At 41.6% G+C, this 27,093-nt stretch overlaps 1 long non-coding RNA gene across 1 annotated transcript in view; it reads left to right on the top strand.

Moving 5' to 3' along the window:
• Nucleotides 1-27,093, top strand: part of LOC122550554 — a 56,250-nt gene that overhangs the window by 7,053 nt on the left and 22,104 nt on the right. Inside the window, exon 2 of the long non-coding RNA XR_006311884.1 lies at nt 4,205-4,309. This is a non-coding gene — a long non-coding RNA (uncharacterized LOC122550554). The remainder of the gene's footprint in view (nt 1-4,204; nt 4,310-27,093) is intronic.

The following is a 27,093-nucleotide window of genomic DNA, read 5'->3' as shown; positions in this document are numbered from 1 at the left end:
TCAGTTTGACATTCTTGGTTGGCATGGAAGAGTTAAACCAAAGGGTATGTTTCCTATGACTGTATAATTAATAATAGGAAACGAGGAAATTGCAGACACATTGAATATCTGTCTTCATTGTAGAATGCACAACAAAACAATAGTAATAAAGCAAATCAAAGAACAAAGGGAGGGTACAACTTAAAATGATAATTATCATGAGGGTAGGTTGGGACCTGATGCTTGTGCAAGCCATGTTGCCTCTAATGAATTCATGAATTCATGTAAGGAGTAGGAGACCTAGCACAAGTTTCTCAACTTTACACGTTCGACCTAACTAATTTGACTAAGTGTAAGGGGAAGTCCTGATTCTCTACCAGGGCAGGAGAGGAGCAGGAGAGACATCCCTCAACGTACATACCTGGTCATATTTGTTATCAACAGGGCAACTGTCGTTTCAGCAAGGCTCATCTAACTTATTGTCTGGGGACAAATCTGACACTGGATTTGGGTGAAACTTCAGTACACCTGCAAACTAGTCACACACAGCAGCAGCAGCAGTGACAATGGCAAAGAGTCCTGAAGATGCAAGAGCTATTAGCTGGTGACAACATGAACCTGGGAAAGAAGGGCCAGAGATATCCAGAGTACCATCTATATGGCAGCAGGTTACTTGCAGGAGGAATATCTACAGAGGCAAAAAACATCTGTGCTTTTCTCAAGGACAACTTGGCCATAAGACCAATTTGCCACCGTGATACAGCCGTTGTGCCATATATTGCAGTGACTCACATTTTCTTCACAGCTACTGACCTCTGCTGGCTAGCCCTTTCATTTGTGCATCTCAGAAGTTGACCGAGGTCTATGCACGACTGAGGCCCATTTTCTAAAGTTCAAAGCCAAGTGATCTTGCAAACGTAGAGAACAACCACATTCAGAGCCAGCAGTATAGCATCAGCACCTCTTGCTTTGTCCAAAGTAAACGAGTCAACATCTTTGCTAAACTCCTCCACTGTGAGTTCAATATTCAGCTCTACTCTGTCACATAATCTTTCAATGAAGTCTATGGTATTTCTATGGAGTATGTTCCTTGGTAACAGTTTACTCTCTAAAGTACAACTTGAGATGGTGCTTTACTCTTCTCTTAATTGTTTATTGCAGTTGGTAATGATTCCATTTCCTTTGTTTTCAGTGTCAACCTCCCACGCTGCAGTGAAAAACATCCTAGCCTATCTAGCCTTTCTTTATAACTCAAACCTTCCATATCTGGCAATATCCTGGTAAATCTCTTCTGAAGCCTCGTCAGCTTAATAATATGCTTCCTTTAACTGGGTGACCAGAACTGGACACAGTATTTCAGAAGGCGCCTCACTAATGTCCTGTACAACCTCAACATGACTTCCCAATGAATGCTGATGGATCTGTTGTCTTTTTTATCTTTTCATACAATGCCATAGGGCATCTGGATTATCTGGCACTGTCGTTGACATTAGTCATTGGTGCACTGCCTAGCAGTCTGTTGGACTTAATTTTGAGTGGCTCTTAGTGTAGTCAGGATTGTCTTGCTTGTATCTCTCTTGTAATTAATCAGAATAGATCATTTGACTTCAGTGACAATGACATAGTGATGCTAGTTTTGAATTAGTATTTTAACATAGAGCCAATAGAGTCTTACGCACGGACACAGACCCTTTGGTCTAACCAGACCATGCTGAACATAATTCCAAACTAAACTAGTCCCATCTGCCTACTCTTGGCCCATATCTCTCCAAACTTTCCAATACATTTACATATCTAAACGTCTTTTAATTATGATAATTGTACCTACATCCACTACTTCCTCAGGAAGTTCATTCCACATACGAATCACCCTCTGTATAAAAACATTTTTAAAAATCTCTCTCCTCTCACCTTAAAAATGTACCTCCTGGTCTTGAAATCCCCCATCCTAGGGAAAAGACAACTCCCATTAACTCTGTATATACTCCTAATTATTTTTAAAACTTTTATAAGGTCGCCTCTCAACCTCCCACGCTGCAGTGAAAAACGTCCTAGCCTATCTAGCCTTTCTTTATAACTCAAACCTTCCATATCTGGCAACATCCTGGTAAATCTCTTCTGAAGCCTCTTCAGCTTAATAATATGCTTCCTTTAACTGGGTGACCAGAACTGGACACAGTATTTCAGAAGATGCCTCACCAATGTCCTGTACAACCTCAACATGACTTCCCAATTCCTTTATTCAAAGGACTGAACAATGAAGCCAAGCATGCCAAAAGATATTTTAAGTATCCTCTCTATATGTGATGCAAACTTCAAAGACTTCTGTATCTGAACCCCTTGGTCCCTCTGTTCTACAACACTATACAACATCCTACCATTAACTGTATAAGCCCTATCCTTGTTCGTACCACAACACAATACCTTGCAATTATACAGATTGAACTCCAGCTGCCATTTTGAAGCCCTATTTGATCGAGATCCCTTCATAATCTTAGAAAACCTTAACTGTCTACTATGCTGCTGGTTTTGGTGTCATCCACAAACTTACTAACTATGCCATCTTATATTCTCATCCAAATTATTTATATAAATGACAAACAAAAGAGGACCCAGAACTGATCTGTATGGTACACTGCTGGTGACAGGTCTCCAGTCTGAAAAACAACCCTCGACCACCACTCTTTGTCTTCTGCTGTTTAGCCAGTTATCTATACAGTTGGAAAACTCACTCTGAATCCCATGTGACCTGACTTTATGAATTAGTCTACCATGCAGAACAAAGTTTGCTGCTTTATCCTCATCAAACTTTTTGTTAACTTACTTAAAAATTTAATCAAGTTTGTGAGACATGAATTTCCTCCCACAAAACCACGCTGACTATCCAGTCAGTTTTTGCCTCTCTAAATGTTCATAACTTCCATCTTTTAGAATCACCTCCAATACTTTACCCGCAACCCAAGTCAAACTCAGGTCCATAGTTCCCCAGTTTCTCCTTACAACTTTTCATCAACAAAGATACAACATTAGCCACCCTCCAAAGTTGTACTTATCAGACTGCAAACTTATTGCCTGAAACTCTCTTAACATTTAAATCGTATTTAGTTATTCACTTGTGTTGCCATTTTTGCTCGGGCTAAAGGCTAAGATTTGAAAAATGGAATTATGCGACAAGAGATTTTTATTGACTGACATGGACATCATTGACTGAATGGTTGCTTTCTTGAAGTGTCAATGAGGTTTTGGCTGAATGTATCCGTCCAAATTGTAGTGTATTTTCAGAATCACAAGTTTATTACAACACAGAAAGAGGCCAGCCTGCTGTATGTGTAATAGCTGTCTTAATCAGCAACTAATTTAGTGCCACTTACTTCCCTTTTCACAGAGCACTGTACCTTCTTCCTTTACCGATAGTAATTTGATTCCCTACTGAAAGTCTTGGTTGAACCTAGCCCCATCACACTTTCAGGAAGTGTATTCCCAATTTTTCTTTAGATTAGAGTCCCTACAGTATGGAAATAGGCCCTTCAGCCCAGATCCTAACCACTCATTGTGAAAGGTTTCTCCTCATATCACCATTGAATTTTTCTATCAGTTCCTTTAAATCTATGCCCTATCATTCTCTATCCTTCAGTCAATGAGAAACATTTCTCATTGCCTAATCTGTCCAGCCCCCTCATGATTCTATCAAATTTCCTCTCAGCCTTCTCTTCCGTAAGAAAAACAATCCCAACTTTTCCAATATATGCACAAAACTTGCTTTTGATTTTTTTTCTGCACTCTCCCTAATGCTTTCTTATCTGCTTTAAAGTGATTGACCTTTATCTGATCTTTACCTATACCATACAGCAACCTGTCAAATCCATTTAAAGAGTTATGCTATCCTCCTCATAATATTTCTAAGTCATTTTAATCTACAGTTATTGAAATTGACTCCTATACCTCAAGGTCCAGGCCATGAGAAAAAATAATAAGGTCCAAAAACTGACTTCTGGCAGCTCAAACTTTCCTCCAGCCTAAAAAATACCCATTGACGATTATCCTACTTCCTATCCTTCAGTCAATTCCATATCCATGTTTTTGTATGAGTTCCAACTTTGATCATTTGTACTATTGGAAATTTGGTGTTGTTCATGTCTTGTTGCATTTTCTTAAGTATTTGTGAATGCGCAATGTTCAGCGCCAATTATCACTGAACATCCCTACTTCTGACCTTACTCTGCAGGGAAGGTCATTAATAAAGCAGCTGAAGAAGGTTGGGACTAGGACATGACTTGAGAGATCTGAAGCTAAGACCTGCAGCAAAGATATCAATCTTTCTTTTCACCAGGTATGACTCTAACCAATGAAAAGATTTTTTCCCCTGATTCACAACAACTCAATTTTTTAATAAGGTTTCTTGATATTACATTTAGTCAAATACCACCATGATATTGTTTTCACCTTTTTCATAATGGAGGTTAGCAACTTAGCTGAGTGGTGGAACCTAAAATATGTGTCAGAGAGCAGGTCATTTCTGAACATGTGCCTCTAATAGAGCTGTTCTAGTCCCTTTCCATTGCTTTGCTTATTATAGAGGATGGGGTTTTACTTGTCTGGATTAGATTTGTCTTGTCCTTGTGGATCTTAAAAATCTAGATAATGTGGCACAGTTGTTGCCATTGTCAATAATCATCTATTGTCAGGATGTTCTGGGGTTGTCTAGATCCGTATTGAAGTATTCAAGTGGATCTGTGTTGTAGCTTCACCAAGTTAACACCTCATTTTTAGGTATACCTGATAGTCCTGGAATGTCTTCCAGCGCACTTAGAGTCATAGAGATGTGCAGCATGGAAACACACCCTTCGGTCCAACCCATCAATGCCGATCAGATATCCCAACCCAATCTAGTCCCACCTGCCAGCACCTGGTCCATATCTCTCCAAATCCTTCCTATTCATATACCCATCCAGCTGTCTTTTAAATGTTACAGTTGTACCAGCCTCCACCATTTCTCTGGCAGCTCATTCCATACACATACCACCCTCTCCGTGAAAGAGTCGCCCCTTAGGTCTCTTATATCTTCCTGAAGAAGGACTTATGCCTGAAACGTCGATTCTGCTATTCCCTGGATGCTGCCTGACCTGCTGCGCTTTTCCAGCAACACATTTTCAGCTCTGATCTTCAGCATCTGCAGATCTCACTTTCTCCTCTCTTATATCTTTCCCCTCTCGCCTAAACCTATGCCGTCTAATTCTGGATTCCCCCACCCCAGGGAAAAGACTTTGTCTATTTATCCTATCCATGTTCCTCATAATTTTGTAAACCTCTATAAGGTCATCCCTCAGCCTCCAACGCTCCAGGGAAAACAGCCCCAGCCTGTTCAGCCTCTCCCTATAGCTCAAATCCTCCAACCCTGGCAACATCTTTGTAAATCAAGTTTCACAACAGCTTTTTGAAAGGAAGGAGAATTACACGCAATATTCCAAAACTGGCCTAACCAATATCCTGTACAGCGGCAACATGACCTCCCAACTCCTGTACTCAATACTCTGACCAATAAAGGAAAGCATACCAAATGCCTTCTTCACTATCCTATTTACCTGCAACTCCACTTTCAAGGAGCTATGAACCTGTACTCCAAGGTCTCTTTGTTCAGCAACACTCCCTAGGACCTTACCATTAAGTTTATAAGTCCTGCTAAGATTTGCTTTTCCAAAATGCAGCACCTCGCATTTATCTAGTTTAAACTCTATTTGCCACTTCTCAGTCCATTGGCCCATTTGATCAAGATCCTGTTGTAGTCTGAGGTAACCTGCTTCGCTGTCCACTACATCTCCAATTTTGGTGTCATCTGCAAACTTATTAACTCGACCTCTAATGCTCACATCCAAATCATTTATATAAATGATGAAAAGCAGTGGACCCAGCAGCGATCCTTGTGGAACTCCACTGGTCACAGGCCTCCAGTCTGAAAAACAACCCTCCACCAAGACCCTCTGTCTTCTACCTTTGAGCCAGTTCTGTATCCAAATGGCTAGTTCTCCCTGTATTCCATGAGATCTAACCTTGCTAATCAGTCTCCCATGGGGAACCTTGTTGAACACCTTACTGAAGTCCATATAGATCATGTCTACTGCGCTGCCCTCATCAATCCTCTTTGTTACTTCTTCAAAAAACTCAGTCAAGTTTGTGAGACATGATGTCCCACGCACAAAACCATTTTGACTATCCCTAATCAGTCCTTGCCTTTCCAAATACATGTCCATCCTGTCCTTCAGGATTCCCTCCAACAACTTGCCCACCACCGATGTCAGGCTCACTGGTCTATAGTTCCCTGGCTTGTCCTTACCACCCTTCTTAAACAGTGGCACCACGTTCGCCAACCTCCAGTCTTCTGGCACCTCACCTGTGACCAGCAATGATACAAATATCTCAGTAAGAGGCCCAGAAATCACTTCCCTAGTTTCCCATAGAGTTTTAGGGTACACCTGATCAGATCCTGGGGATTTATCCACCTTTATGCTTTTCAAGACATCGAGCACTTCTTCCTCTGTAATCTGGACATTTTTCAAGATGTCATCATCTATTTCCCTTTATTCTATATCTTCCATATCCTTTTCCACAGTAAATACTGATGCAAAATACTTGTTTAGTATCGCCCCAATTTTCTGTGGCTCCACACAAAGGCTGCCTTGCTGATCTTTGAGGGGCCCTATTCTCTCCCTAGTTACCCTTTTGCATTTGTAAAAACCCTTTGGATTCTCCTTAATTCTATTTGCCAACACTACCTCATGTCCCATTTTTGCCCTCCTGATTTCCCTCTTAGGTATACTCCTACAGCCTTTATATTCTTCTAAAGATTCACTCGATCTATCCTGTCTATACCTGACATATGCTTCCTTCTTTTTCTTAACCAAATTCTCAATTTCTTTAGTCATCCAGCATTCCCTTTACACTCCCCTCCCCCCTACCCTGTTACCATGCCCCAGGTACAATGATAGGATGAAGTCATCCTCTGAGATAATGTAAATGTAAATGCCCTAATCCTGGGGAATCATTATGCAAACAAATTCCTGACTCCGTGATTCCCCAAGATGATGTAGATGTAATATGCTTCAGTATTGGGGGATGATCACACAAACTAATTTGATTGGCTGGAGATGGCAATGAAAGCATTTCTGAATGGAAAGGACTGAATGAGAGTTTAATTTGATAATAGCAGGAGAATAGTAGTAAATGGCTGCCCAAATGAAGTGTGAATCATCCACATTCCTGCATGACTGTCCCCCCCATCCTCTTCCAGAATGTTCAGCTTCTTGGATAATGACAGTACAATTTAACTGTTTAACAATACATTAATGTCCAAAGAGTTGGTACAATTTAATCTTTTAACATTATGAGTTGATACAGTTCAGGGTCAATCACATTGCTGGGGTCTCGAATCACATGCAGGCCACACCAGGGAAGGATGGTAAATTACCTTCCTTAAAAAGGATATTAGTAAACCAGATGGGCTTTGGTGATCATTATGTGAATTCATTGTTAAGTCTAGCTTTTACTTTCAGATTTGCAGTAATTGTAGTGTATTAATTGGACATTAATTTGTATTAACAAATTAATTCCATCAGCTGCTATAGTGGGAATTGAACCCCTGTCTCCAGAGTGTTAGTATGGGCCCCTGAATTAGACATTTAATGAACTTACCATTGCGCCAATTCCCACTAAGCTAGCATTGATGGTCAGTCAAAGCATCCTGACATTCACAGATTTTTTAAAGTTGGACTTTTGTTTCCTTGCTCAGCAAAAACAGTATCTAATTCTTCACCTCAACTACAGTAGCTTCAGTCGTTGTAAAGTTTTAATCACATTCAGTAACACCATTCCTCATCAACGACTGTATCCCATTTGATTTCTTTTGTATGTTTTGAATTCAACCAGTTCCATTGGACTAAAATACTGTGAATGCTGGTATTTTGAAACAAACTAAGAATGCTAGAGAAACAGCAGCACTCATTTCTGAAGAGGAGTCATATTCTGATTCAAAATGTAACTGCTTTCACTCCATAGATGCTGCCAGACCTGTTGAGTTTCTCCAGCAATTTCTATTTTTGTTTCACTGAACTGGTCTGACATCACTGGCAGTGGCAGAACTTCATCTCCCACCAAATAATTTTCTGGTGTATCATCAACACTGTTAACAGACAAACTTTAACACAATTCACATGATAAAGTGCTAGAAATGAAGTTACCTTGATGCAATGGAGGTGTTATACCTTCCCATTGATACCATTAATTAATACGCACTTAAGTAGCAAATCTTTGAAAGAGATTTTCCCTTTACCAACAGCAATTGGTCAGGCTCCATAAGAATATTATTTTTGTTTTCTTGCTGTAGAGGGCAGAAACAAAGAGACTTTACAATTGGGACACAAAATTCTTATCATCCCCTCATTTTTCATCTTTTCTGATAGTAAATACATTGGAAGATACTTTTCACACTCCTCAGAGTAATGAGAGAAACAGTATCTGTCTCTTCATTTGTGCTCTTTCCCTCACTGTAATTGGGGAGATACAGGACCAGAGAATTCAGGTCAGAACAAAAAAAAAGGAACTGCGATTGCTGGAAATCAGAAAACCAAAACAGAAATGACTGGAAAAACTCAGCAAGTCTGGCACCATCTGTGGAGAGAAGGTAGAGTTTACACTTTGGGTCCAGTGATCCTTTTTCAGAACTGATCGTGTCATTGAACTGAAGCTGCCAGACCTGCTGAGTTTTTCCAACAACTTCTGTTTTTGTTTGTGTTTAAAATCTGATCATTCATGGTCTCATCAAATGGCAGAGCAGGTCCAATTGGCCAACTGACTTTCTCTGGCTCCTTGTCCATCTGTTCACATTCTGTTCATATCAAATCTCTTCCTTCTCCAAGTCTTGTGTCGTTTTGCTATCAATGGTCCACTGCTTCCAAAATGTTTGTGAGACAACCAATTGTCATGAGTAACAACTGCAGTAGCACTTCAAACCTTTAGGTCATGACCTTATTCCCAAGAAGGCAGTATTTTTAAACTCCACAAAAGTCTGATTCTGCCTCTTTCTCTGATTTTCAAACTTTTGTCTGTATCTGGTATTGTGATGAGTAGCCTTCACAGGGTTATAATCTTGAGTCTTGAAAAATGATACATTTAGCTGAAGCTTTTTATCCTGGATTCATCAAAGCAATTTGCAAGAATACCAAATCAAGCATAAGCAACTTTATTAGAGGAGAGTACTGATTGTTTGGCAGGTATACTCTCATTGGTAAAGGTTTTACCATGGTAAATGGAATGTTAGTGATGACTCACAATTAACTACCTTATTTTGGTTAAAGTTTAATCTGGGCAGATTGACGCTGATTGGTCAGGGTATTGCACTGAGAAATGAAACAGACAACAGCTGACATCTGCTTTGTTGAGTTGGAACAGATGCAGTGTGCGTACATGTTCTTTCTGTCTGCCAAGAAAAGGACATTTGTACGTATTGGAAGCTGCGTATATTAATACATGGCTTGCTTTCTGTCTCTGTGAAGTTTGCACATCTCCCAGTGTCTGCTTGGGATCCCCTCAGCCCAAGGATGTGCAGATTAGGTGGATTAACCATGGGAAATGAAGGATTACAGGGATAGGGTGGGGAGATGGGATGCTCTTCTGAGGGTCAGTGTGGACTCACTGGGCCTGATGACCTGCTTCTACACTGTCAGGGTTCTATGATGCCACTGTGTGGCATTGTTCAATATCATCAACATACCAGCAGCATGTGTCAGCAATTTACATGACCAACATTTTGCATGTATGTCATGCAAACAGAAATGTCTGAACTTCAAAGGGGAACAATTTCTGGTGTGGTTAGGTGAACTACAGTTAGTCAGGGATATCATCACAATCAGTCAAGGGGCTAGCTTGGATGATTTCTCCACAAGGGGTAGGTTATAAGAAGTCAAGCTCTAGATTAGAGTGGTGCTGGAAAAGCACAGCAGGTCAGGAAACATCCGAGGTGCAGAAAAGTCTGAAGGGCTTTTGCCCAAAACATTGATTTTCCTGCTTCTTGGATACTGCCTGACCTGCTGTGCTTTTCCAGCACCACTTTAATCTAGACTCTGATTTCCAGCATCTGCAGTCCTCACTTTCACCAATAATCAGTCAAGCGTTTGGTCCTGTTAGAATCAGGGGATCTATGTCCTAGCAGTGTGGGGATTTGGGCAGGTCAGCCCAGAAGTCAACTGGAACCAATCTGGGGACCACAGCTCAACCAGAGAGCGGTAGAGACACCAATCTATGGGTAGGCCAAAGTTCCCTGCAATGAGAAAAAGGGAGGAATTGAATCTGATTGAAGTGGAAAGGAGAGGTGTTCGTGATGGTGTAGGGGCAGGAGAGGTGGTGAGGTAACCCCAAGTAAGCAGAAAATGCAGAAGGCAAGAAGGGTTACTAATTTGGGAGGTTGAGGTGGGTGAAAGCTGTTGAGTGGACATACTAGAGCAACAATGAGAGTTGTTGCCAATGAGCCTTGGTGAAGCGTGTGCAATGGCAGAAGTCAAGTGAAGGTGAGGGAGGAGAGAGAAGACTGTGGCACGTAGCCTTGCAGGCATTGAAGATTTCCTTTCAGCTCTATTGAGTGCCCTACTTACCGGGACACTGTGCTGACTCGGGCTGCGGTTTGGGTCCAGACTGACAGTTTCTGGTAATGTAGCCTTGTGTGACATTCCACAGGAAAAAGGAAGGCCTTCCTCTCCACCAAGACATCCGGGCCCCTACTACCAAAGTGAAGAGCTAATTTTCCTTTCTTCTGAGCCATGTCCTGAATGTAGAAGATCAAGTACCACAATTTGAGAGTCAGTTCCTGGTTTGCTGTGTCTGGGCTTTAAATATGGTGCAGACTGCATGATTGCCAGAGAGCCCCAGCACGGGCTAGTACTTCTGCCTCTCTGACTGCAGCATTCTTTGAGCGGGTTGGGTACGTTTTGGCGCCGCCCTTTTGGCACTGATCATTTGGCCCCACCGTTTTGGCTCTAAACTGTTTTGGCGCTCATTACTTTGGCGCTGAGCTGTTTTGGAGCCAATTCAGAATAAAAAAAAAAGTCTTGTTTGGTTAAATAAGAGAGGATGACTAACGACCTAATGTAATTTTCTCAACTAGCAAGAGTTGATAGTCAAAGCTGTAATGACCCGCTGTAGATTCAAATCTTGTTTTGTTATCATTTTCTCATTTAACAATTGTTAATAGTTATCTACTGCCTTGACGATACTCAGGCCACTCTGTCTTCACATTGGAAAGCTGTAATACAATTTTTTTTCTATTTTTTTTGTACAGCCCACACCAGAAATGGCTGAAAACATTCTAAGCAAGAGAGACAAACCAAAATGTTCATACGATGGTTATCTATATGTGTTTGATAAATGTAGCAAAATGTAGAAATTCAATTTTATAATGAATAGGTTTAAAATAATGAATAAAAAAGAATTAGATTTATTTTTTGCAATGCAATAAAAACAAATTTCTTACGGGCTCTACAAGACTTCTTTAAAATTCTGAATTGGCTCCAAAACAGCTCAGCGCCAAAGTAATGAGCACCAAAACAGTTTAGAGCCAAAATGGCGGGGACAAATGATTGGCGCCAATAGGGCGGTGCCAAATAGTCTCATTCTGTCTTTGAGCAAGGTGCCCAAAATTCTGATTGCATAATTAATAAAGTGAAGAGTGGAAGATTGTGTGAGGAAAGTAGATCTGAGCCATGGTAGACTCAGTAGCAAGAACCTCCCTTGAGAAAACACTTTTTAAAAATGATTATGGGAAAATTTCATCCAACGTCATTTTGGATTTCATCCAACGTACAATTGAAGCTCCTTTCCCTGTGGACAGCAAGTTTCCTTATTGTTTTTTCTTTCTGTATTTCAAGATTTTCCCTTTCTCCTCTTTGAAATAAAGTTATCAAGTTTTTCATTTTGCCTTTGTGGGCGGTGCGGTGGCACAGTGGTTAGCACTGCTGCCTCACAGCGCCAGAGACCCGGGTTCAATTCCCGCCTCAGGCAACTGACTGCGTGGAGTTTGCACATTCTCCCCGTGTCTGTGTGGGTTTCCTCCGGGTGCTCCGGTTTCCTCCCACAGTCCAAAGATGTGCAGGTCAGGTGAATTGGTCATGCTAAATTGTCCGTAGTGTTAGGTAAGGGGTAAATGTAGGGGTATGGGTGGTTTGCGCTTCGGCGGGTCGGTGTGGACTTGTTGGGCCGAAGGGCCTGTTTCCACACTGTAAAGTAATCTACGTCAGAATTAGGACCTTTGCCTTTCTCTATTCCTTTCTTTTCCTAATTCCTGTTATTTTACTAGAACTGAGTCCTCGTTAACTCAAACTTTCTACTATCTGGATTACTCTTTCTCATGGATCAGATGTTGACACAATACATCAGCAACTCTGCGATTTGAGTTCGTACATTTAACTTTATTTCTACGTTATCTGTCACTACTTTCAAATTAATCTTACCACTGTTGCAAAGCCTTTCACACACAGGTTCACTCTTTTAAAAAATTTGCTGTAGCTATGCGGTACAGTGGCACAGTGGTTAGCACTGCTGCCTCACAGCGCCAGAGACCCAGGTTCAGTTCCCGCCTCAGGCGACTGACTGTGTGGAGTTTGCATGTTCTCCCCATGCGTGGGTTTCCTCCGGGTGCTCCGGTTTCCTCCCACAGTCCAAAGATGTGCAGGTCAGGTGAATTGGCCGTGCTAAATTGCCCGTAGTGTTAGGTAAGGGGTAAATGTAGGGGTATGGGTGGGTTGCGCTTCGGCAGGGCGGTGCGGACTTGTTGGGCTGAAGGGCCTGTTTCCACACTGTAAATAATCTAATCTATGCCAACTTTTAAGTGAATACGGCAGAAAGAGCTGTGAAATATCATGCCACAGTTCCTCAGGGTAGTATCCTAGGTCTAAACACCTTCAGCTGTTTCATTAATGAACTTCCCTTCACCATAAAGTTCAGAAGTGGGGACATTCTCTGATGATTGCATAATGTTCAGCACCATTCACAAATCCTCAGACACTGAAGCAGTCCATGTCTAAATGCAACATGTCCAAGATGATATTCAGGTTTCGGCTGAAAAAGGACAAGTAACCCAAGTCGCAGGCAATGCCCATCTCCAAAGAGAGAATTGAATATTTGTCCCTTGGAATTCGATAAGAGACAAAAAAATCTGCAGATTCTGGAATCCAAGGTAGGCAAGCAGGGGACTGGGAGAACACAGCAAACCAGGCAGCATCAGGAGGTAGAGAAGTCAATGTTTTGGGTGTAAACCTTCTTCAGGACTGGGGTGGGTGTAAAGGGAGCTGTAAATAAAGGGGGTGGAGGAAGCAGGGTGGTGGGGTGGAGCTTGGTGGAGACAGGTAGAGGGTACAACCTGTTTGGTCGATAGGAAGGGTGAATCTGGTAGGTGGCTGAGAGGAATGGAAGAGAGGGGGAGGGCTGGGAGGGAGTTGGAGGATGGGAAGGGAGGTGATTTGAAATTGGAGAACTTGATGTTGAATCCACCAGGCTGTAGGCTGCCCTGGTGGAAGAGGTGGTGTCGTTCCTCCAATTTGCAGTTTGATTCGTTGTGGCAATGGAGGCCAAGGATTATCATGTCTGAAGGGAGTGGGGAGGGGAATTAAAATGGGCGGTGACTGGGGGGGTCTGGTTGGCCTCTGTGGGCCCAGCTGAGATGCTGGGCGAAACATTCACTTAGTTTATGTTTGGCATTTGATTGCATTAGCATCATAAAAGCTCCCACTTTCGACATTCTTGGGGTTACCATTGACCAGAAATTGAACTGGGCTATCTACATAAATTGTGTGCCTACAAGAGCAGGTCAGAGGCTAGAAATCCTGAGTGAGTAATTCACCTCCTGATTCTCAAAGATGCAGTACTGCCTGCTTGCCTAGATGAATACAGCTGCCTCAGCACACAGGATGCTTGACATCATCCAAGGTAATGGAAAGCAGACCACTTGGTTGGCAGCACATCCAAACATCCACTCCCTCCAACACTGATACTCAGTAGCTGCATTGTGTACCATCTACAAAATGCATTGCAGAAATTCCAATCCAATCACAGCACATTCCAGTCCCACCACCACTTCCACCTGGAAGGGCAAGGGCAGCAGATACATGCAAACACTACCACCTACAAGTTCTCCTCCAAGTCATTCACCCATTCTGACTTGGAAATATATTGTTTTATTCACTGTGTTTGGTCAAAGCCTGGAATTGCCTCTCTACTGATATTGTGCATCCACCTACGGCAGTTCAAGAAGGCAGCTCACTGCCACTTTCACAAAGGCAACTTGGTTTGTGCAATAAATGCTGGCCAGCTGTGGATGCCCACGTCCCATGAATAAATAATAAGTAAAAATTCTTGTTTAAACTCTGGTAAATTCCGGTCGAATCATTCCTATCCTTTGGATGAGTGTCTAATTTGTTACGATCCCTGATGAGACTGATAAATGTTCAAAATATGTTTGAATTCCTGGTGATCGGATTAAAGGAATTGCAAGACAAGATTTCAAGTCTTATCACGTTGACAGCAAACTGAACTCAACATTTCTTTGTTGCAATTAATACTACTGAAAATATTCTTCCAGCTTCAAATGGGCTTATGTGCATCCATTTCATTGAGTTCCCTACAATGTGTAATTATATAAACATAAATACTTTCCTCACAGGTTTGCAATTTAAAGCTCATTCCTTCCAGTTTCAAATGGGCTTATGTGCATCCATTTCACTGAGTTGTAATGTCCATTAAAAGCTAATTCCCATTTTTATAGAGAATTCCTGAATTGGTTACTAGCAATAAAGCCCACTCCAGTGATTTAAACTCTCTGCCTTACTAGGATAAATATTCCTGCGTGGGGTACCAGGTATAGTACCTTTCTGACTAGAGACTGTTCTCTCTCCTACACCCTGCCTCGTAATTCACAATGAGGTAGTACACTCACTGCTGACTATGCAGACTTTTATCTGTCTGAGTTCTCTGTCTTGTGTTCTGAGTAGAAACTTTCTGAGACAGAATCTATGTCCACAGATCACCAGCTGCTTCACGTGAAAATTTTACATCTTGCTCTCAGTGAGTCTCATGTCCTCATGCCCTAGTTTGTGAGACAGAATTTACATTGGATTACCTGATTGTCTTTGTCTTTGTTTCTCCATTTGAGCTTGCATTAAAGAGATGGCGCCAAAACAACATATAAAACCATAAGTTAGGCATTTCAAAGCACATTGTACACATCCTGCCAACTAATTTATTATACTCAATAGAGATAAGATTCTCTTGTCACAGTTATCTATTTTATCATAGAATCCCTATTGTGTGGAAGCAGGGCATTCAGCCCATCAAGTCCACATTGACTCTCTGAAGAGCATCCCACCCAGACCCATCTCTCCCCCATCCTATCCCTGCATTTTCCATGGCTCACCTACCTATCCTGCATAGCTTTGGACAGTGGGAGGAAACTGGAGTACCCAGAGAGAAACTCCATGCATACAGTCGCCTGAGGGTGGAATTGTGCCTAGTCCCTTGTGCTGTGACACAGCATTGTTCACCACTGCACCACTTTGCCACCCATATTCTTTTTTAGTAAAAATATAAGGCATAGCCTGTAATAACAATAATATGTGGTGATCCACATTCAAACTCCATCTTTCGAGTGCTCCTGCAGACAAGAGTTTACTTTATTATTTATTGATTCACTTACTTTCAATCACTGCTAAAATCTCCTTTTTTTTTTATTTTTTGGAGTCTTTTCCCTTTCCTTGGTTTTGCATCTCTCATGTTGCTTTTAGGTTATGTCCTGAATTAGACATAGCCTAGACCCTAGGCTAGTATTCATGATGGACTGAACTGTCTTACAGTTTGTTTTGGTCTATACCATGACCACCTACCAGCATTTTCTCTGAGTAGATTTAAGAATTCATATAAATTTCATATGAATCACTGGGGAAGTGTGCTGGAGATTAGCCCCCACCATTCCCGGAGTCATCAAACATGTGGAAAGATTTAATCAAACTCTTTAAAGTCTGGAATTGACTTGACTAACAAACTCAGGTTAAAAGAAGACATTCAACAGAACTTAACAATAAAAGAATTTTTTTATCACAAACACATTGTCTTTAACCTGAGGCAGTTAGAAAAATGAATTGTCAATCTACAACTCTAAATTTCTCCCTGCACAAACAGAAACACAAAGATAGTCGAGATGTGGATATTAAGGAAAGGAAAAACAAAATGAGAAAAATAATTGTTGATAGCTTTAGTCTGGAGCACAAGATTCAACACTTTCTTTTGCTTACTTTGAACTTTGGCTGCTGTCACAAGGTTGTTTGCATGCCAATATTTAGGGACTGGTTGAAAATTCATTCTTTCAAAGCCTCTGAATGTGTTTTATGCCGTTTACACAGGGTATTTGCAAACAAAGGTCAATGCAAGACAGCATTGCTCACCTTCAATTGTTCAGAAGGCTGTTCAAAGTCAACCACATTGGTGTGGGTCTGGAGTCAGATTAGCTCCGATTAGTTAAGGACAACAGCTTCCTTCCCTAAAGGCCATCAGTGAACCAGATGGTGTTTTCCTGACAATCAGCAATGATTTTATGGTCATTATTAGACTCTTAATTCTAGAATTTTATTGAATTCAAACTTCTCCATCTGTTACAGTGGGATTTGAACCCAGGACTCCAGAACATTATCTTGTGTCACGAAATTAATAGACTTGCGATAATATTACCAGGCAACATCTTAATGCTTTAACCACCCAACTTAAAACTCATTCATCCTCTGCAATCACTTAATGCTTGCTGCTTTTCTTTTTTTGATACCCTAAAACTGTTAATACATCCATAAGATCATACTGCACAGGAGCAGCAGTAAACAATTCAGGCCGTTATGTCTGCTGGTTTATTGCACAAGTATTGCTGAAAGGTACTTAAATTAAAAATGTTGTAATGTCATTAAATAGAGTTCAGGGAGCAAGATTTAAAGTAAGGATAAAAGGATATGAAAATGAAAATGAGATCAGTCTCTTATATTATTGCAGGTCTGGCTTGTTTATGGATTCTCTTTCCAAAGTAAATGGGTGTGAAGTCTGATTTAGCAGGTACGATGACTTCTATAGTTGACTGATTGGAGGTTGGTCCCACAGCTTTGGGGAGTAAGTGAGGGCTGTTTTGTTTAACTTTTACAGCACTGCAGGTTATAGCTCTGGCTGACTGGCTCAGTACAACAGACATTTGCTCTGGATATCTTTCAAGTGCTCTCTGTAACAACAGGTTGCTGTTCCCAGATCTCTCTCTCATGATTTATAGATGGTTCTCCTCTAAATGTCCGTCCTCAGTTAGCTTTTATCACAATTAAACTAATGTCTGCAAAGATAAACTTAGTGAATCATTGCTTCACAAAGCAAAGAATTAGAATTTCTTGTTATGTCCTTGTTTCTGTCTCTTGCTCAGCACTATGTAGCCTCAAGTTTTCACCCTTTTTGACGTTTCAATGGACAGTTCTGGAATTATTTAATGATTCCTTTTGATAGATATGTAAGATATCAAAGTCTGATTGTCTACGTTTGGCTGCAATTGAATCCACAAGAGAAGTCATGCAGTTACTGAGAGTCATTTTATAAGATTACTTGTGCCCATTTTAAATATAGTTTAGTTTTTCTTTAGAAAATATATAATGGCATGAGTATACGTTCCTCACACCTGGTCAACTTGGGCAATATTACTGATTGCTATCAGGGTGTCTAGCTTTTGGATATTCATTGCTTTGAATCAAAATCCAAGGAGAAATCCCATGTCATTATGCTTCTTATCCTGAATTCAACACTGTGTCTTGTTATTCCTCAAAGCCAGACACCATACTGTAATCCCATCACGATTTTCTCTCTTTAAGGCTGTACCTGGACCTCTGGGTTTTAACTCTGAATTACCAATTCATCATGCTTTCCATGCTTTTTACTTTCAAGTCTGTGAAGAAAGTTTCCACCAGGCAAATATCTCTTCTGTCAATCAGAATAATTGCATTCAGCTTATCCTGTGTAAATTAAGGATCAGTTTTAATTAAAGATTCTTTCACTGACTTAACATTTCTGTTTCCATTTCTAGGAGATGCAGTTCTGCCATTTTGTGTAAGCAGTTCATTTTTCTGTGGAGTAAAATCCTCTTTAGTTGCTTTGAGAACTTGATTAGTGCTGTGATGATGTTTATGTAAGAAAGTCTTATAGCAAAAACAAAATCCTGTAGATGCTGGAAATCTGAAACACACATAGGAAATGCTGGATAAAACTCAGCAGGCCTATAGAAGAGCTATACTGGACTCTGAAATGTTAACCGTGTTTCTCTCTACACAACTGCTACCAGAGCTGCTGAGTTTCCGTAGCATTTTTTGTGTTTATTAAAGTCTCATAGTTCTTTATAATCACTGCACAATTTTCCTCAGAATTGGGTAACATTGACACTCTGGTTGGAATCTTCTAGGGGCAAAGGCGGTAAGAGCTATTGCAAGATATTTGGCAGAATCTGGTGACAAGTCTGACAAAGGACTTGAATATGAAAGCAGGAATGTACTTCTAAGACTCCTTAAGGCTCTGGTCAGACCATAGTTGGAGTATTGTGTGCAGTTTTGGGTTCCATATCTCAGGAAAGATGGACTGACCCTGGAGTGTGCTCAGAGGAGGTTCACAAGAATGATCCCAGGAATGAAAAGTTTAACATTTGAGCAATGCTTGAAGACTCTGGGTCTATACTCTATGGAGTTTAGAAGGATGGGGGGAATCTAACTGAAAAATACAGAATGCTGAAATGTCTGGACAAAGTAGATCTTGGGAAGATGTTTCCATTGTTAGGAGAGACTAGGATCCAAGGGCGCAGCCTTAAGGTAAAAGGAAGACCTTTTAGAATCAAGATAAGGAGAAACATCTTCAGCCAGAGAGTGATGAATCTATGGAATTTATTGCCACAGATCATTGATTATATTTAAGACTGATATAGATAGGTTCTTGAGGATCAAGGGTTGCAGGGAGAAAGCAGTAGAAAGGGATTGAGAAACTAATTAATCATGATTGAATGGGCTGAATGTCCTAATTTCTGCTCCTATGTTTTACAGTCTTATGGTCTAAAGCCTATCTTGACATTGAACTCATCTTATTCCATCTTTTATGCTTTTCACAAGCAGTGTGGGAGACTCTCACTAGACACTGGCGAGATATCAATTCTCATGTATCATTATTGTCAAACCCCTTGTTAACAACCCAAGGCATTTCATTAATATTCACACTCCCATCTTACGAAACTTGCCAAACAAACCAACATTGGGAAAACTCAGGAATCCGGAGCATGTAGCTAGTGGATTCAGCTCATTGCTTACTCTCTACCACCTCCATCTTGCCTATGACCAGACTGCAGTTCAGGGCAAAATTCACAGGTACTAGCTGTACCCTCTATTCCTCCATTAATATTTGCATATGACATTTATGCCAACTCAACCATCTTGGAACTTCTACTGATAGTTCACGCAGGAAGCATAGACATATTATAGAATTATAGAATCCCTACAGCTTGGAAGCAGGTCATTCAGCCCAGTTAGTCAAATTGGCCCTCCGAAGAGCATTGCACCTAGACCTACCTCTTAACTTATCCCTGTAACCCTGCGTTTACCATGGTTAATCCAGCTAGGCTGCACATCCCTAGACACTATGGGCAATTTAGCATGGCCAAACCACCTAACCTGGATATCTTTGGACTGTGGGAGGAAAGCGGAGCACCTGGAGGAAACCCACACAGACATGGGGAGACTCCACACAAACGTCACCTGAGGATGGAATTGAATCTGGGTCCCTGGCACTGTGAGGCAGAAACATAGAAAATGGGAGGAGTAGACCATTCAGCCCTAAGCTCACATTTATCTGCATTATACATCATCGACCATGCATTTTTCCACTTATTCAACTTTTCCAAATAACACTGATGCATCTGTGCTCCTCACAGCTGCCCCTCCCATCAGCTTTCTGTCATCAGCAAATTTTGAGATATTACATTTTAGTTTTCTCATCTAAATTATTAATCAATTGTGTTACTAATAATAGTTACTGTCTGCCATTCAGAAAAAGACCTGTTTATTCCTACTCTTAGTTTCCTGTCTGCCAATTAGTTCTCTCTCCAGGTCATTACACTACACTCAGTCCTATGTGCTTTAATTTTACATGCTAATTTCTTATGTGGACTTTGTTAAAATTCTTCTGAAGTTTTAAGTAAACCATATTAACTGGGTCTCCCTTACCAAACTTTACTAGTTACATACTTGAAGAATTTCAGTAGATCCGTCAAGCATGATTTTGTAAATCCAAACTACCTCTGTCTGATCCCGCCACTGTTTTCCAAATGCTCAGCATTCCATAACAGTACATACCAACTCCTTGCAGTGAAAAGTTACAATTAGGACATTGCACACAGCGACCGGTGCCCACCTCACACACTGGATATTCCCTGCTGCTGCACAGTCCTCTGAAGTTCGTGTGTGGCAGCATAGAGGGAACATTACACTGGACCATGTGGGAGATCAGAAATGCTTGCTTGATCTATAGTGCTCACTTATTTCGTGCCTACCTGCATACTATCCATATCTTGCCTCGCTGTGCCAACTAGGACAATCGCACAACCAGACAACTTTACCTTGCTGCTCAGCAGTCCTCAGACAAGAGGTGTACATCTTTCTGTACAACAGTGTGCTACTTCAATCTCCCAACTGCACCATGTGGTTGTGTAACAAACACATGGCTTGTGCGGCAAGCAGGCAGCTATATCTGAAAGTCTTCAGGAATAGTTCTCACTGACGTCCCTCAGCCCACTAATGGCCACTTGTTAGTCAGGGGATCATTCAATGAGATCGTGGCGGACCTGATAATCCTCAACTCCAGTTTTTTGCTGATACCCCTTTATTCCCTTACTCAGTAGAAATCTTGTCCATCTCAGCCTCAAACATGGTTAATGACCTGGCCTCAAGTTATAAAGAATTCCACAAATTCATTACCCTTGGAGAGAAGAAATGCTTCCTCAGTTCTGTCTTAAATATATGACTAGGCGAAAGATGCTGGAGATCAGAGTTAAGATTAGAGTGGTGCTGGAAAAGCACAACAGGTCAAGCAGCATCCAAGGAGCAGGAAAATCAACGTTTCGGGCAGGAGCTCTTCATCAGTAATCCTGAAACGTCAATTTTCCTGCTCCTCAGATGCTGGCTGACCTGCTATGCTTTTGCAGCACCACTCTAATCTTGACTTAAATATGGGACCCCTTATTCTGTGATAATGCTCTGTGGTCCTAAACTCTTCCATGAGGAAACAGCCTTTCCGCATCTAGTCTGTCAATTTCCCTAAGAATCTTATATGCATCATGAGTCGGCCATTGTCAGTCCATTGGATTCATCCTCAGAAATTAAGGGGTTGGGGAATGGGTTGAAAAGATGGCTGTAGGCAATAACAGCTGCAGCATTGAACTGGGGCACTTTAGCTTTTGCAACTGGGCAAGTAGTCTTTGAGCAAGGGTAAAACAGAAGTTTAAAGGTTGATACTGTATAGCATGTTTGTAATGGGGAGAGGGGGTGGTTTATCCTATCAGTAGCACCCTAGCTTCAAGGAGGTGGATGAAAATTACCACATGAGGCATGACACCAGTGTCTGGTTGGGAAGGGGTAGGCAAACAGAGATGGATTGGGTTGGAATGTTGAGAATCATAACCATAGAGTCAAAGACATCTGCAGCATAGAAGAAAAGTCTTTCAGCCCATTGTGTTTACAATGGTCAAAAACAACCATATAACTATTTTAATCCAATTTTCTGATACTTGGTACACAATTTTGTATGTCTTGGCATCGTGTACATCTAAATAATTTTTAAATATTATAAGTGTTTCTGCCTTTACTACCTTTGCAGGCAATGAGCCCCAGATTCCTGCCACCCTCACATCTCCTCTAAACCTTCTGCCCCTTACCTTAAATCTGTGCCATCTGGTCATTGATATTCCCACCAAGAGGAAAAGTGTCTTCCTCTCTCTCATTTATGTTGTTGATAATTTTATGCATCTCAATTATACCCGCCATTTGGCCCATCAAGTCACCTGCGCCACTCGATCATGGCCTGTATGCTCCTCACCCCCACTTTCTTGCCTTCTCTCCATAACTGTTCAACCCATTACCAATTAAAAATCTGTCGAACTCCTCCTTAAATTTACTCACTGTCCCAGCATCTACCACACTTTGGAGCAGCGAATTCCACAATTTTAAATTTGCTATTCTTTGTCCTAAGACTATGACCGCTTGTCCTAGAATGTACCACAAGAGGAAGCATCCACTCCACATTTATTTTATCCATACTTTTATCTTCTTGAATACCTCCATTTGATCTCCCCTCATTCTTCTAAATTCCAGAGGGTATAGGCCTAGACTGTTCAATTTCTCTTCATATGACAGCCCCCTCATCTCTGGGATCAGTCTGAACCTCCTCTGAACTGCCTCCAAAGCCACTACATCTTTCCTCAAATAAGGGGCCCAAAACTGTGCACAATACTTTAGGTTGGTCTCACCAATGTCTTGTATAATTGCAACAATTCTTCCTTACCTTTACATTCCATTCCTTTAGCTATAAATGCCAACATCACATTCACTTTCTTTTTTTATCTGCTGTACCTGAATGCTAGTTTTCTGTGACTTATGAATTAGTACACCCAGATCCCTCTGCATGGAAGCACTCTGATAACTTTCCCTATTAAGATATTAGGTTTTCTTCCCATTTTTTCAACTCAAATGCATGACCTCGCAGTTATCCACATTAAACTCCATCTCCTACGTTTTGGCCTACTATCTCTATCCATTTGTAAAGTTCTTATTTCCTCATTGCAATTTATTGTTCTGCCTATTTTTGTGCTGTCTGCAAATTTCCTTCTATCCCTGTATCCAAGTTGTTAATGTAGATTATAAATAGCTGGGATCAAAGGACCAAACCCTTGTGACATCCCACTAGTTACATCCTGCAATTTATCCTGACTCTCTGACTTCTGTCCATCAGCCAGTCAACTATCCAAACTACTAAATTACCTCTAATCCCATTGGACTTAAACCTTGTGAATTAACCTTTTGTGCAGCACCTTATCAAATGCCTTCTGGAAGTCCAGACGTCTACAGGATCCCCATTATCCACTTTGCTTGTTACATTTTTGAAGAACTCTAGCAAATTAGGTAAAAGCCTGCGGGATTCAAGGCAATATGGCAAACTGAATCCAAAATTGGCTTACAAATAGGAGGCAAAAGGGGATGGTAGAAGCACGTTTTTGAGATTGTAAGCTTGTAACAAAGGGTGTACCACAGGGATCAGTGCTGGGAGCCTTGCTGTTTGTTATGTACCTTAATAACTTGGATGTGAATGTAGAAAATATCATGAATAAGTGATGAATTGGGAAGAGCAATGGCACGTGGAATTTAATCCTAATAAGTACGAGGTGATGCACTTTGGGAGGTCTGATATGGGAAGGATTTACACAATGAATGGTGGGTCCATGGCAGTACTGAGGAACAAGGGGACTTTGGTGTGCAAATCCAGAGATCCCTGAAGATGTCAGCACAGATAGACAGTTGATGAAGGAGGTATACAGAATGCTTGCTTTCATTATGGCAGGGCAAAGAATTTAGGAGCAAATAAGCCTTGTTGCAACTATAGAGGGCATTGGTTTGGCCACACATGGAATACTGTATGCAGTTTTGGTCACTGCACTATTGGACGGATGTGATTGCACTACAGAGGGTGCAGTGGAGATTCACCAGGGTGTTGCTTGGGTTGAAAAGTCTCAGTTACGAAGTGGGACTGGATAGGCTGGGTTTGTTTCTCTTGGAGCAAAGGAGGCTGAGGTGATCTGATTGAAGTGTACAAAATTCTGAGAGGCATAGACAGGCTAGATCATGAGAATCTTTTCCTCATGGCAGAAATACCTAAGAACAGATGGCAAAGGTTTAAGGTGAAGAGTAAGTCATTTAGAGGAGCTGTGGGGAAAAAAAAAGTATTTTCACCCAGAGAGTGGTGGAAATATGCAATATGCTGCCTGTATAGGATGGTGGAGGCAGGAATTCTTGCAACATTTATGAAGCAATTGGATGAGAATTTAAATGCCACAAAATAGTAGGCAATGGACTAAGTACAGGGATATGGGATTAGTCTAGTCTGGTTTTATTGGTCAACACAGACATGCTGGGCTGAAGGGCCTGTTTCCATGTTGTATGACTCTGACTCTCTCAATGATCCTTTCCAAACTTTCTTTATTACTAAAGCTCTCCGATCCAGGCAACATCCTGGCAAATCTAAAAACAACAAATAACTACTATTGCTAGAAATCTGAAGCAAAAACAGAAATGGCTGGAGAAACTCAGCAGGTCTGGCAGCACCTGTGGAGAGCAAGCACTGGTAAATCTTCTGTGCATGCTGTCCAGTACTGTCATATCCCCCTTGTAATATGAATTCCAGAACACTCTGATTTGACCTATCCAATGTTTTCTACTGTTCCAGCATAATCTCTCTGCTCTTAAACTCTATGCTTCAGCTAATGGAACAAAGTACCCCATTTGCCTTATTCACTTTATCCACCTGTCTTGATACCTTAAGGGACTGGTGTACCTGTCACCAAGGTCCCTTTGATGCTCAGTGCTTCCCAGGGCCTTACCATTTAACATGTATTCCCTTGCCTTGCCTAAATGCATGACCTCATAATTACCTAGAATAAAATCCATTTGCCACTGATCAGCCTTTCTATATCCTCCTGTAATCTGAGGCTATCCTCCTCCTTGCTATGTACCACTCCACCAATTTTTGTACCACCTGCGAACTTACTGATCAACCCCTTTAAATTCAAGTCTAAATCATTTATATAAACTACAAACAAGACTGACCCCAGTGGGACACTGGATAGACTTTCAGTCACAAACACCACCTCTCACTCATCACCTTCTGCAGCCTATAATTCCTAATTGTGGATCCAATTTGTCAAATTTTCTTGGTTTCTATGTTCACATTTACGATCAGTCTCCTATGTGGGACCTTATAAGAACTGGCCAAGTCAAAACAGACTACATCAAAAGCATCGCACTCAACCATTCACCTGGTCACTTCTTCGAAAAATTCAGTCAAATTGGTCAGAAATGATCTTCCCCTAGCAAAGACCATGCCAATTACTCTTGATTGATCCCTGCCTCTCCAATAGAGATTATTTCTGTCCATGAGAATTCACTGCATCACTGAAGTTAGACTGAGTAGCCTATACTTTCCTGGTTTATTTCTTGCTGTCTTGTTGAATAATGGTACCATGTTGGCTGTCCTCCAATCCTTCAGCATGTTGCCTGTGTCTAGAGAGGAATTGTAAAGTGTGAATTCTTTGGGTTTAATGGGATGAACCACAAGGAAATAGATGGGAACATGAAACTCTACATTGGAAAGAAATTGCACATGGCCATTCTCTGTGCAAGGAACGAGGGAAGGGACTGCAGCACAGACTGCTCAGCAGGCTTTTAATGGGGAACAAAATGGTCACCACTCTCTTAGCACACAGGTCTGTAGGCTGCTATGCCCTGGATGTTCTACAACATTGACCCTCTCTGAAGGTAGTGCCTCCCTGGCACAGCTAAAGCTGGACAACTTTGACAGATACACATGTATGCACAGAGACATCCAAACGTTAGGGATCTTCATGCAGGAGGGTCAAATGTGTCACGGCACTCAAATAACATGTGTACACTTTGTTCCTCATTCGTGCAGTATACTCTCAGTGCAAACTTCAATACATTGCTGGACATGAATTGCTGCTGGATGGTATGTGTTGAGCATCGAAAGAGACGGATTCAAAAGCAGATGCCTTACATTTACAAGGTTTAAATAACAAGATAGCTATCCTCACTTGTGCCACCAAAGTACCTCAATATGTTTTCTTTCTCCTCCCCTTTCCACTATGTCTCAATGTACTCCCTGGTTCCACAGTTGGGGTAGAGGGAGTCTGTGCAGATGTTGAGGGTATTGGCACTGGAGGTTTGTAGAGTAATCCTTGGGTTTTTGTCAAGACAACAGATGATATCAGTAGATACCAGACGTACTGATGGTGTTCTTGTCACAGGCAGACTTGCTCCTCCACACCCACCACCCCCCTCCCCACCCCACTCGATTAAATTTCTAAGGGGTGAGGGGAGCAAGCATGGTAGAGGTGAAGGGCCTGTCCTGCATAAAAATAGCTGAGGCACTTGTGTGTAGTTCCTCCTGTGGCTAGGTGCTTCATTGCACCTACCTATCTCCTTGTGAAGAGAGACATTTGGACTAGGTCCATAGTAAAGATTCCCTTTTGCCATACTTTGATTCTTGGGTCCAGCGTCTGGCCAAATGCAGTACAGGTATTTGTGCCTTTCCAGCAGATTCAGCGTTAGGAACTGCATGGCAGCTGCCAACCTGTTCATGGAGGTAGTTGGCAGTCACATGAGTCGCTCCACTGCTACAGCCTCTGGGCAATACGGGTCACTGTCTCCCACATATCTGTGTGCCACTGCTGTTCCTCTTGTGCCTGTGGATGAAGTCCCTGATTATTGACACCAAAACGTCCTATCCTGTCTATGCCGAGCAGACGTCTGGTCTCAAACAGTCCTCTGAATGCCAGAGGCCTGAGAGTGATTCTTCCTTGGCCAATTGCAGAGCTGTTGCAGTGAGATATTCACCAGATTGTGGACCACACTTTTTCTCAGCTTAATGTTCCCATCAGTATCAGGGCTGGTAGGGATGCAGGAGGCAACCTTGCCAATGCTTCCTCTGAGGAGAAAGTGAGGACTGCAGATGCTGGAGATCAGAGCTGAAAATGTGTTGCTGGAAAAGCGCAGCAGGTCAGGCAGCATCCAAGGAGCAGGAGAATCGACGTTTTGGGCATGAGCCCTTCTTCAGGAATGAGGAAAGTGTGTCCAGTAGGCTAAGATAAAAGGTAGGGAGGAGGGACTTGGGGGAGGGACGTTGGAAATGCGATAGGTGGAAGGAGGTCAAGGTGAGGGTGATAGGCCGGGGTGGGGGTGGGGGCAGAGAGGTCAGGAA

This window comes from Chiloscyllium plagiosum, chromosome 6, assembly GCF_004010195.1.
Source record: "Chiloscyllium plagiosum isolate BGI_BamShark_2017 chromosome 6, ASM401019v2, whole genome shotgun sequence".
In the NCBI taxonomy this organism is placed as follows: Eukaryota; Metazoa; Chordata; class Chondrichthyes; order Orectolobiformes; family Hemiscylliidae; genus Chiloscyllium; species Chiloscyllium plagiosum.
The sequence above is the reverse complement of the archived record's forward strand: the minus strand, read 5'-3'. Positions and strand labels throughout refer to the sequence as shown.